Genomic DNA, 13766 nt, shown 5'->3' on the forward strand with positions numbered 1-13766 from the left:
ATTTACTTTTTCATTCTGACACTCCACTGGTCCCTAATTTTTTCATTTTTTGCCTTTACTACTCTTCTATTATATGCATTTATGACCACATCTACAAGTACCAAAACAAAAACATTTTGGGGGGAAGAAAGTGGACACTTCAGAATTTTGTCTTCAGTTAGAAGGCCACATCACAGCTGATGTTAAAAAAATAACATCAGCAACAACAAAAAACCCCTTCCCAGTTCCTGTTTCTCTGATATATACCCCACTGGGGAGTGCCCTCTGAGTGGAAGCAGAAAATCAAATAATTACCACTTTAACTGGCCTTGTAAACTATCAATTTTTGTTCCTTTGGCTAAGAGATTTTGAAAATTCAGTGGAGAAGTTCAACGAGATTTACAAAGTATTCAGTTAATAAGTTTTTTTTTTTTTTTTTTTAAGTGTCGCATGTTTTCTCCTTCACTTCTGCCTACTGGGGGCACAGTACAAACCCACATGAAGATCTGTATTACTTTCCTCACTGCATATATAGAGATACATTATTACCTCTTTAGACTTCCCTCTCTAGATTCTGGAATTCAAGAGCCTTGCTCTTCTGTGATGTTTCTTTTGGGAGTCATACTCTAACTTCATGTTTTCTTCCTGATGTCTAACTAGTTCCTTGGGGAAAACTCACTAATGACTTTTCATGTTGACTATAAATGCAATCTTTATGCTATTGAAGGTCATTTTAGGGTTGTTTGACCATGTCTTTATGACTTTGAATTCAAGTAGTCTAAATCCATGCAGGGGGAATAAACATAGCAGTGTCATCATCCCAGTGTACAGGTTTTTATAGTATTGGGCGCTCTCATTGAGGCAAAGAAAGAAAGATAAAACACATGGAATTAGGATATTTTACTGACTGTGGAATGTCATCTCATGCCAAGCCCGACCAAGGAAAGGGAACTTGTGAATAGGCCCTGAGAGATGACCACAGTGGCTTCTCCAGTCAATCCTCAATTCCGCACGACTCTCCCTTTCATCCCAACATAGCAATTCACACCTTAAAATGAACTACCAGCACCATCTGTTAATTCAACAAATGTTTTTTCAAGGCCTATTAAAGCTAAGGCATCATACAGAGCACTTAATAAATATTAACCAAGGTGGTAGAAAAGGTGTTTCCATTTCCAGGTGGCTTATCTTTTTTAAAAAAATTCTAAGGCTTTTTAAGCCAAAGTCTTCAGTAGTTCCAGCCTTCTTTTCACCCACCAATGCATTTTAATTCTGAATTCTCCCAATAATATCTATGTATCAAAATTCATAAGTTGAGCACATTTTCATAGAACAAAATGAGTAGACTTGAAATCCCTCACCTCTTTTTTTTAATCTGTCACTGAGATATGCACAGGTTTTTAACAATTACAGAATGACCCTGCTCTTCTGGAGATGAAAAAAAAAAATACAGTGAGTAGGAAAGTTAAACTTTCAACTGGGAAAAATAATAGAGGAGTGACTCATACATAGTTCCATATATACATCACATGTGTGTATACATATATAAGATGTATGTGAGTAAAAAAAAATTCCCACTTAGTTATGTCACTTCAGTGAAAATTCACAGATTTTTCTGTGTTCGTACATGCAACTTTCCTTGACATGGGTTTTCAGTAACTGTTCCAGTTTGTTTATCATCTACTTAAACATTTTTCTTACTAATTATCATTTAAGTCATTTCCAGTGTTTCCTATTGCAAACACTGCTGCAGTGAACAAGTTATATGTTCTCTTGGAAACATGTGTAAGAACAGCTTGAGGACCTATAGGGAGAATCGGAATATCCAAGTCCTGTCTGTACATGCACTATTTTGTATGAAGTTCATAAAATTTTGCACTGCCTTTTTGGTGAAATTGTAGCCCACTGATTTTCAGGGATTGGTATTCCATAAGCCACAAATTCAAAAGAAGGTCTTTTGGAGAATCCCAGAAAAAATACTGTCTCCTTCCCAGAAGAAGGATTTTTAATTTATTTTCTTTGCATTACTTTCATTTTTTGTTTGTTTGTTTGTCTTTTTGGGGCCACACGTGTGGCATGTGGAGGTTCCCAGGCTTGGGGGTCGAATCAGAGCTGTAGCCTCTGGCCTATGCCACAGCAATGCCAGATCCAAGCCATGTCTGCAACCTACACCACAGCTCATGGCAATGCTGGATCCTTAACTCACTGAGCGAGTCCAGGAATCAAACCCTCAACCTCATGGTTCCTAGTCGGATTTGTTTCCACTGCTCCATGATTTTCAGATACTAACACTTCACCTCATGTAGATTGATGAGTGCTCAAAATGTTTTAGAATATTTTTCACTAAATTATTCTTCATGTTCCATCAGTGCCTCTGCCTAAAAGCACCAAATCAAAAAATGTCTAAGGAAATCATCAGTATTACTGGCAATAAGATGATAAATTCAGTCAGAATGTAGTTATGAAATAATGTTCTTTTAAAAAACTCTTCCAAAAGGTCTCTATGACAAAGTATCATAAGGAAAGAGCCTTTGTATCTAGTTTTCACAAACAAGTTCTCATTGGGAATATTTTCACAAAATTGTCTTTTGAGTCAAATATGTCTTACAATGCCAATATGATCCTTTGTTTTTTCTTGGCTTAATTTTTTAAAGTATAGTTGATTTACAGTGTTGTTCCAATTTCCGCTGTACCGCCAAGTGACTCAATAGGATTCTTAATCTCTTAAAGTGGCTTAAATTAAGGAAAGTTGAATTAAAAGTGTTGAAGAGAAAATGAATTTAGAGAACCCAAGGACAGCTGGTGAACTGTATGCCCCAATGTAACCTATTTGTGGTTTTCTCTATTTCAAAAGGTATATGAACTCTGTTGGAAAGTTTTTGCTATCTTAGAACACAACATACAGAATGTTTCTGAAGAATTGCCTCCTGTAGAAAGTTTGCTTTCCAGCCACTACGTGGGACAAATAGACCCACCACAGATTGGTGTAACTGCCCTATAGAGTTTAGAAAGTCTAGGCAAGAGCACTCAGATGATAGGAATTGACTTGTCCATTGTCTCATTTTAATTCTGTAAAGCATACATTTTTGGAATTGCATGCTTCTGAACTGACCTTTGCCTAGAATGGAAGATCCTCTATCCCACAGGACTGAAAGAGTGTATTTTGTATTGCCTGAACTTTGATGTATATTTCAAAGATTTCAGCTAGTCATACATGTTGTGTTTGCTCAGATGCAGTGGAAAATCTCTGTGTCTGCATGCCCTTGTGGAGGACTTTGTCTGTTTCCCTTCACAATGAAACAGCATTTCATGAAATTTAATTCCTGATAAGTTCCAAAAGGCCTGCTTCCTCCGGTCATGGATGAATATATAATATTCCATCCTTGGGCTAAGTTTGGATGCCCTAAAAACTGCCACACATCAATTGAATGAACTGGGTTCTCTATTCAAGACAGGGAATTGGAAGTTGCCATTTGAGCCCTCAGTGCATGAATTCAAAGACTCTTCAGTGGACCGTGTGAAACTTGCTATATCCTCACCTTGGGAAATTATCAAAATCCTTAGCTTCCTCTAGCACTGTTTCATTGTTAACATCTGATACTGTTTATTGCTGGGGACTTTCCCTTTGTTTTCTGAGCATGTAATATCAACTTGGGCATGTTTGGAGAGAGGTAGTTTATAAACTGTGTGTTTTTAGAAATAGTTTTCTAAAAGGCTAGAATGATGAATATTATCAAGTTAATAGCTGTTCTCTCATTAGGCTAGGATTATGGGCAATTCTTATTTCTGCCACATATGGAAAATGTTAATCCTGCCACTTATATGTATCTTGAAGTTTCTCCCCAAAGACTGGAGGTCTGTTTCTACCTATAATTGTACTCGTATAAATTTTGAGTCTCTACCACATTAAGTTGTGCAGAGATTTTTGTTTCCTTTCTTAAAAGCAATGTGTTCATGAATCTCTGAACAGATTCCTTTGAAGTCAGGTGTAGGTATCAAAAGTGAATATGATTTACAATTAGATATGGTGGGATGCAGAGATTTTGAAAGGGTAAGGATTTTGCTGGTGTGTGCAAAAAGAAAAGCCTGGTATGATTCTTTTTACTCTGAAAACCCTGTTAAAAAATAGTTTTAGGAGTGTCTGTTTTGGCTCAGCAGGTTAAAGGCCTGGCATCATCTCCATGAGGATGTGGGTTCAAACCCTGGCCTCACTCAGTGGGTTAAGGATCTGACATTGCCGCAAAACTGTGACATGGGTTGCAGATGTGTCTCAGATCCAGTGTTGCCATGTCTGTGGCATAGGCCTCAGCTGTAGCTCCAATTCAACCCCCGGACTGGGAACTTCCATATGCCACAGGTGCGGCTGTAAAAAGAAAAAAAAATAGTTATTGTTCTGTAGATGAAATAATTACTCAATTCCAATAGTGAATGTTGAAAGGTGACATACGTATAGATATGCTCAAGGACACATATTTTCCAGGGGGGAAAAATAGATTCTTAGTCTCAAAATTCATGTGGTAAATGACCAAAAATGAAATTAAATCTATAAAATATTTCATTTCTTTTGAGAGTTAACACAGTCCATAAAACTAGCAGAAATTTTACTTTAGTTGAAATGCTGTATAATTTGCCATTTAGCCAAAGTTAGCATGAAAAATGAAAAGAATTTGATATTCTTAATGTTTTACATCCATCCTGAAATGAATCACAAGTTATATTACCTGCAAAGAGAGTGAATTTCAAAGGTAATTGCTCCACTATTATTCCTTAGGCTAATACATTCTCATACATATTTTTACTGGGAGAATTACATTTTCTTCCCCTTTGTTTTTGTCTGATAATTCCTCAACTCATTTTCTACCATAGACCTGAGTTTCTTAAGCTTAACAATACTCACATTTTGAGCTGGGTAATTCTTTGTTGCTGGGCCTTTCTGGTGAATGTAGGATCTTAGCAGTATCCCTGGCTTCTACCCACGAGGTACCAGTAGCACCTTCCCCTGGTTAAGTCATCAGATGACAAACATCGTCAGATGATGCCAGATGTTCCTTTCCAGCTGGGGGCTTCACATTACCCCTTGTTGAAAACTGCTGCAGACAAAATATACCATCCCTAAATTTTTTGTTCAATCCCTTAATTCCTTGCTCATTTGGAGATAATTTATCATTTTTTCATGTCAAAGAAAATTATGAAATAAATATTGAGTCTTCTCTTCCAGGGGCTTGGAAATCTTGGTGAAGTTGTACATGCCAGTTTAGTTTGTAAAATATTTTACTCATGGCTGGAGACCCTCAATACTTCACATTCTAAATATCATGAAGAAAACATCATACAAATGACTGAGAAGAAAAGGAATTTCTTGTGATGATACATTGATAATTATGTAGTGTTGTGATTATTATTACTAGAAGCTATTTGTCATTGGTCATGGCTTGCATTTAAATATAAAATGAACACATGTTAAACATTTCATTCATTTAACACATTAATTTATAAGGGAACTGGTAAAATGTTAAACTGTACCAAAGAGCATTTGAGAAGCAGGTGTTCATGGGCAATTTGGTAAATGAATCTTAGACACAGACTTGGCTAATGTTTGCTGAGAGTAGTAAAGAATAACTTTGGGGATTTATTTTCCAACAGAAATGATTTATATGTCTACAAGCTAAAAGTCTACAAGCTAACATAGAACTGCACTAAGTTGTGGACATTTAATCAATATTCTGTATAAACATCTCCTATTCATAGACAGAGATATTCACCCTTTTTTAAAGGTAAATCCCTCCAGGTCCAGAATATCTTCCACCTCTTCTCCATTTTCTTTCTTCTTCCTAAAAAAATAAAGGCCTTTTAAAAAAGGTTTGATGTCTTTGTAAAAAGGCATATGTTATGACCCATCTGCAGAATTCTGCCCATCTTAGATAAGCCTATTTTAAATTTAGACTGCCTTTGCAGTTTTAATGCATGACATCATTACTCATTCTGCCCTGAAAGACAATAAACCTAAACTTAAATGTGGACTCCTTTTGCATCCTACGTATTCACTACCCACCCCCTCCATGAAGGAAGAAAATGAAGGTAATCGCACTAAAATGAATCAAAAAAATGTTCTCTACATCTTTGTCAGCATTTAAATACAAAATATACTGAGTTCTTGATGTGTCTTGTAACTTCCTCGGAGTCTCACGTTTTTTGCATAACTTAAAAATTATAGTAGTTCTCATCATGGCTCAGTCAGTTAAGAACCCAACATAGTTTCTGTGAGGATGTGGGTTCGATCCCTGCCTCAGTCAGTGGATTATGGATCCAGCATTGCTGCAAGCTACATTGTAAGTTTCAGATGTGGCTTGGATCCCACATCACTCTGGCTGTGGTGTAGCCTCAGATGCAGCTCTGATTCAACCCCTGCCCAGGAACTTACATATGCTGCAGGTGCAGCTGTAAAAAGAAAATACAAAGAAGAAAGAAAAATTATAATAATAAATAGGTAGAAGGTAGCCAAATGAAAGTTGCATAAACCACTTGCCATCTGACAATTGCCTTCCACTTGGTCTGATTTGCTGATGGTAGACTATGTCCTTCTGAAGATAAAAGAATTACCACATAGTACAGTTATATAATTGTGTTATCTTTCAGGAGAAACTGTATTTGGTCAGACATGTTAAAGATAGTTTCTATGGAACTAAAATAATATTAAAGATAGTTTCTATGGAACTAAAATAATATACAAAGCTTTTAGAAGATTACCAGAAATTGTAGACTAAAAATTCCAGAAACCATCACCTCTCTCCTCTCCAAAGCCCGATCCCTGGTTGTTTCTATGCAATAAGAACTCTTAAATGCCTAACCTTCCACTTCAATTCAGTTAATGTTTTAGGAGGCTCCTCTTGGTTTTATAGAACACTATTCTTTTGAAATTTTTAGGTGCCTTCTTTAAATAGTTCTAATAGAGCAGTTAATTTCCCATTGCATTTTATCTCACTCTAAAATTTAGGTTAGTCACAGAGTTAGGGTTTCATTTGTCATTTTGTTAAGGAGGTCACATCATGTAGCTGCATTAAATTTAGGTTGTACTTTGATGTTCTGGATTGATATATTTTCTGACTTAGAACCAAAAGTAGTTGGCAAATGAATTACCTTTTCTGCTTTTTCCTGTAACCTTCCATCTTCTGTCATTCTGGTAATCGTTTAGGAGGGAGTATGGAAGTAGCTTAATTAACCCTTGGGGGCTAAATGCAAAGACAATAGCACCTGTAGGTTTGCTCAGATTCCTCCAAGATAGAATTCACTTGCGAGAACATAGACCTGAGGAATTGTATTAGTTCTCCGTTTCTATGTAACAAATTGCGCCCCCCCCCCATTTAAAACAATAAGCATTTATTTTCTCACATACAGTTTCAGTGGGTCAAAAATCTGGCCATAGCTAAACCAGATGGGTTTGGCTCAGGTTCTCTCACAAGGTTTTAGGGAAGCTGCTGGCTGGGCCTGCTCTTATCACTCAACCAGAGCTGCCGAGTCTGCGAGCACACTCACTCCAGTGGGTATTGGCATGCTTCGGTCCCTTGCTGGCTGCTGGCCTGAAGCTTTATTTCTGTGTGTGCTTCTCATAGAGGTGATCACAACTTGGGAACTTGCTTTTCCCAGAGTGATGCAGGAGAGGGGAGGAAAGAAAAAGGCAATATCCAAGACAGCAGCCACAGTCTTTATAACCTATAGGAAGTACACACCATCATATGTGCCATGTGATACTGGTCCCTTGGACCATCTCTTGTACAGTGTAGAGGGGGCTGCACAAGGACTTTTTTGACTTGGCATCAACAATATGACAGCTCTCATTTATTGGATGCCTACCAAATGCTTTATTGAAACTGCCTCTCCCTTCTCCCCATGGAGTTTTCAAGCAGAGAATATTATCCCCATTTAGAAAGTAGAGGCTCAAGGAAGATGAATAACTAGCCTGAAGTCACAAAGCCAGTGAGTTGATAAAGAGCCCTTGCTCTCTTTCACTATACTTTATTTACCTTTGGAGTCTGCCCTGTCTCCTTTTAGACAGTGTTTAAAGTTCTCAAAGGCATTGCATCCTGAAGCTTTCCTAGGTTCATTTTTTCCTTCCCAATTACTATCATTTCTCCTGCAGCAACACAAGCCACTCATTTCCACACAGTAGAGCATCTCGAACATTAAAATAAGGCTTAATCATATAGTAGTTTAAAATTTTTCATTTTATTAAACACTTTTAAACACTTTTAAAATACAGCATCCTCACACTCTGGTGGAGACTGTGCAAAGAAATAGAAATACGGATTTTTTTTTTTTTTTTACCTTCTAGGAGCTCAAAATATTTAGAGATAAAATACAAGAAGCAGTGTGTGTTTATTTATATTTGTCCATTTGATTTATTTATATTTTTTTTTTATTTATTTATTTATTTATTTATTTTCATCTTTCGTTTTTTTTAGCACTGTACCTGTGGCATATGGAGATTCCCAAGCTAGGGGTCTAATTGGAGCTGTTCCTGCTGGTCTGCGCCAGAGCCACAGTAATGCCAGATCTGAGCTGTGTGTGCAACCCACACCACAGCTCAAGGCACCGCTGGATCCTCAACCCACTAAGCGAGGCCAGGGATCGAACCTTCAACCTCCTGGTTCCTAGTCGGATTTGTTTCTGCTGCACCACGACGGGAACTCCCCTCTGTCCACTTTATCAATCCAAGCTTCCCCCTTTCCTTCAAGTGTTATATATGCTTTTAAGAAAATTGAACATGACATATGTAGGTGAAAACATATTGTCCCTATGTCTTCTGCCTGAAGAACCAGGATGGGTGCACTCTGTGAGTAAATCTAACAAAATAAAGTGGAGCGTTAAGGTAAATGTTGAATAAGAAATGGCAGTGCTGGGAGTTCCTGTTGTGGCTCAATGGGTTAAGAACCCTCATAATATCTGTGAGGATGCGGGTTCAATCCCTGGCCTTTCTCAGTGGGTTAAAGATCCGGCGTTACCATAAGCTGTGGTGTAGGTGGAAAATGTGGCTCGGATCTGGTATTGCTGTGGCTGTGATGGAGGCCTGTGGCTGCAGCTCCAATTTGACCCCTAGCATGGGAACTTCATTACACCACAGGTGTGGCCATAAAAAAATAATAATTACAGAAAGAGAAAGAATTTGCAGAGAACTTTGAGCTGACAAATTCATCACACTTGTGCTGTTGTTCACATCTCCCAAATCTTTATGGACATTTTTTTCCTTTGAGTCTCAAATCCATTCCCAAACTCCCAATCCATCTCTCTCTAGCAGTACATTTTAGATAATATTTATAATCCTAACAAATATATTCCTTCCTAAATCCCCTGCTTTATCTTTATGGCTAATGATAGAAACACACTGAATTGGGGGCCCTTTGCATTTAAAGAAGTGCAAGTTACTTTAATAAAAATCTAAAAAGAAAAATATGAGCATTCTCTTTCTAGTATTTTTTAATCAAGGAAAAATTTGACATTATTTATATGCACATATAAAGGCTCCATCAAGGTTTGAAAGGACAAAACTTTGAAGAAAACAGAGTACTTGTTTTTCAGGGCATCTTTATAAATAATCATTCCTGAAGAAAATATTACTTGAGTTTTGGATGAGGAGAATGAAAAGATTTGAAATTCTGTTGCCTTTCAGAGTCTAGACAGGAAAAGTTTTGCTGGCATTTGTGCAGTTTACACATCTCGTTATAAGGGGAAAATATGAATCATTAAATCATGATAAAATATCATCATTATAAGACTAATACAAAAGGAAAGAATTAAAACTATAATCTTACTCTGGTCAAAATGTAATTTAAAGCAAATTTTTAATACCAGGTTTGTTTTATGTTTTTTATAGATGATAAAAACCTTTGTGTTTACTATATTTCTTTGTATTTCTCTAACTAATGTTGAAATGCTATCACTGTTACAGAATGAGAGGGGACAACTAAGTATGCTTCCTAGATTTAAAATTAGCTTTATACACTTGACTTTTATTAAAGAGGCTAAAATTATGTCTGTTTTCTTTCTCTTCAGTTTAACCTGCCTGATAGGTATGATACTATTATACATAAAAAATTTGGTTGTCCAGATACTGTTTTTGAACGATGGTATGGAGTAACTAGAAAATTATAGAAAATATTGTATTGATTCTTTTGAATAATTGAAGAAAATAACACATTTTCTTTAAAAATATGCAAGAATATTAGTATATATCAAGAAAGAAAAGAAGGTAATGTTTTCTATTTCCCTGAAGAAGTTAAGTAAAATGTTCTGGGGTAATTGCTAGGATATACTGCCTATACAGCTGACCCTGAACAATGTGGGTTTGAATTGGGCAGGTCCACTTATATGCAGATTTTTTTTTTTCAGTAAATATACAGTCTGCTCCCATCTGTGGTTTTGCGTTTGTGGATTCAAGCAATCCTGAATGGTGTTCTATGTTTACCATCAGCGACTGGTTGAATCTGCAGATGCGGAAGCTAAAGGTGGGGAAGGCCATACACAAATCTTAGCTGTATACCCTTGATAAATGAATTTGTCTTATTTTCATAATGGCATCTTTAGATAAGTTTTTAATTTGATGAAATGTAATTTATGATTTTTCTCCTTTTATGATTAGTACTTTCTTGGTCTTAAGTAATTTTCTTTGCTTCCTCCCAGTTCAAGATAACATTTTCCTCTGTTTTTGTCTAAAACTTTACAGTTTTCATTTTCTAATTTAAATCTATTAGCCATCATGAATACTTTTGTAGGGTGTGATGTAGAGATCCAGATTAATTTTCAATACATATATCCACTTGTTCTTATGTCATTCATTGAGAGGCCTTTACTTTGGCATTTCTGCTGAAAATCATTTTACTATGCAAGTCTGCATCTGTTTCTGTACCTTCCTTTTCAATTTGTTACTTACTGTGTGACTATCCAACGTCTTGATTACTAATGTTTTATAGAGAATGTTGAATTTGGACTTGATGTATCCTCTAGTTTCTTTTCAGAATAATTTTTATGTCCTTTGCACTTCTTTATCTATTTTGAATCAACTTGTTAATGTCTATGAACAGTATCTGTTAGGTTATCGATTGGGAGAAATAGCATTGGTTTTATCAAGCTATGAACATGATATATTTTTTTCGTGTATTTGTCATCTTTAATTTTTCTCACAATATCTAGAGGTACACATGATTTTTAAGCTTATTTCTACATATTTTGTGTTTTTGTATGTAATTGTAAATGGAATGGATTTTTAATTTTGTTTGCTAATTGTCTCCAGCATATAAAAATAAGACTGATCTTTGTACATTGACCTTACATCCTCTTATTTCCCACATTTACTGCTCAGTTATATGTTTTTAGATAAGATTTCTTATCTGTACATAATTATGTCATATGAAAATAAAAACTATTTTATTTTTCTAACTATTTTCATGTTGACATGATAAAACTATAATATTAAGATGAGTAAACAAAAGAAATAGTGTGAAACATGCTTTTAAAAAAATAGTCACACTGTGAGACATGTAAACAGAGTCAGGGGTGGTATTTTTATAAAAGGCTAGGGCTCTCATCAACTAGTGACTTTATTACTGTATGTTCCAAGTCAAGTAAGTCTTAACCATTTTCTCCAAAATTTTCTTAAAAATTTTTCAAACATACAGAGTTTAGGAGCCAGCCTGCAACCTGCCAGGGCAGCTCTGGTAGCTGCAGACAGCATAGTGGTGCCGCCACAGACACCTGGATAGAAAGACAGTTGGATAGAGAGCAGAAGTGAACTGGCCCCAGCCTGCACACTCAAGAGGGACTGCAGGTTATGGGTGCTACATGTGTGCTTTCAGAGCAGAAGTGTGAGGAAGATTGAAGTGGGATGGCAGGATGGCCTCAGCCTTATAACAGTAACTCCAGTGATCCAGAGAATTGGGATCAGAATTTGCATAGTAGACCTCATAAACTTTATAAACATTCAAGTGCTCCCTCACATGCTGCTAAAGGAGTCATTGACCACACCAAAATGAGTCTGCATGGTGCTAGTGAGGAACACGAGAGATCAAGAGATAGACAAAGGTCAAGTGACACATCACGAGACTCATCTCATGAAAGAACAGAATCCCAGCTCACTCCTTGCCTTAGAAATGTTACTTCTCCAACACTGCTGCACCATACTGAACGTGAAAACGATCACAATTCCTCTTGTCCAAGCAGTCCCTCGTCCTCAAAAAGCATCTCCAAATGGTTCCAGTAGCAGTGCTGGGAACAGCAGCAGAAACAGTAGTCACTGAAGTTCAGATGGAAACTGTAAGACATCTGGGGAAGTGGTGTTTGTGTATAAAAATGAAAAAGAAAGAGCTCAGAATGTTAGAACATCAAAGCGAGTGACGCTGATAGTGGATAACACCGTATTTGTTGTGGACCATCCATTTTTACTGCACAGCCAAATACAGTATTGGGCAGGATGTTTGGGTCTGGCAGAGAACATAACTTTACACATCCCATTGAGAAGGGATAGTATGAAGTGGCAGAGGGCACTGGTTCTCCTGAGTTTCAGGCTATTCTGGATTACTATAAAACAGGAATAATCCATTGTCTTGATGGCATATCTCTCCCTGAACTAAGAGAAGCATGTGACTATCTTTGTATCTCTTTTGAATATAGTACTATAAAATGTAGAGATCTCAGTGCCCTCCTGCATGAGTTATCAAGTGATGGTGCTTGTAGACAGAATATTATCTGGAAGAATGATGCTGCCTCCCATGGTAGCTAGTGCCCAAAGTGAGGAATGCACGTGCCACATAGTGGTGCTTACAGACGGTAATGTGGTTGATTGGGATGAAGAATATCCACCACAGATGGGAGAATACTCACAAATTATTTAGAGCACAAAATTATTTAGATTTTTTTTAGGTACATTGAAAACAGAGATGTGGCCAAGTCAGTTTTGAAGGAGAGGGGTCTTAAGAAGATTAGATTGGGAATAGAAGGTTATCCTACTTATGAAGAAAAAGTAAAGAAGAGGCCTGAGGGGGCACCGGGAAGTGATTTACAACTATGTCCAAAGACCCTTTATTCAAATGTCTTGGGAGAAGGAAGAAGGAAAGAGTGGGCATGTGGACTTTCAGTGTGCAAAGAGTAAATCTGTCACCAATCTTGCAGCAGCTGCCACAGACATTCCCCAGGACCAGCTAGTAGTCATGTACCCAACTCCGCAAGTGGATGAGCTCTATATTCTCCCTATCCATCCTCCTTCTAGCAGCAATGACCTCGATCCTGATGCACAGAATCCAGGGCTGTGATGCTGACATTCCTTGAAACCATAGCATGCTACTCTTCATGGTGACATAGCACTCTCCTCATTCTGCACTGCAAGGCCATTCTCTTCATTGTGAGATACACAGTGTTTAGGATATTGCAGTGTATGCTTTTTTAAAAGACCAAAGGTAGCTGAATGGTTTTTTAACTGAGTACAACTCTGGCATCCTGAGGTTCCAGTTACATAAATGTATTTACTCATAGGTTTGTGAAATTGGTTCTTTGTATGGGAGACAGTCCTTTTTCACACATCTGGATCTTTTCAGAAGTGGTGGAAATTGGTAGCTGGGGTACTTTCAGTCTAGGTTGATACTCATCACACCCCAGGTAAAATGTAGACTATTACATGGTTGAACTTTATAAACGGTGCTTAAATGGAACTATTTAAGCCATTTTTCTAGTTGTGATACACAGTACAATTTAAATAAGTGCTTCTTTCAAAGTATTCTTTCAGTAAAATGTGTTCAGTTTGT

General features: G+C 37.0%; 1 protein-coding gene and 1 pseudogene across 2 annotated transcripts in view; both read left to right on the top strand.

The window, feature by feature from the left end:
• The window catches only part of KCNN2 (potassium calcium-activated channel subfamily N member 2), a 432831-nt gene that overhangs the window by 89659 nt on the left and 329406 nt on the right, over positions 1-13766 (top strand). The gene's annotated exons all lie outside the window — the stretch shown is intronic.
• On the top strand, positions 11855-13277 carry LOC125126237 (BTB/POZ domain-containing protein 10-like; annotated as a pseudogene).

This window comes from Phacochoerus africanus, chromosome 4 (genome assembly GCF_016906955.1).
Source record: "Phacochoerus africanus isolate WHEZ1 chromosome 4, ROS_Pafr_v1, whole genome shotgun sequence".
Classification (NCBI taxonomy): Eukaryota; Metazoa; Chordata; class Mammalia; order Artiodactyla; family Suidae; genus Phacochoerus; species Phacochoerus africanus.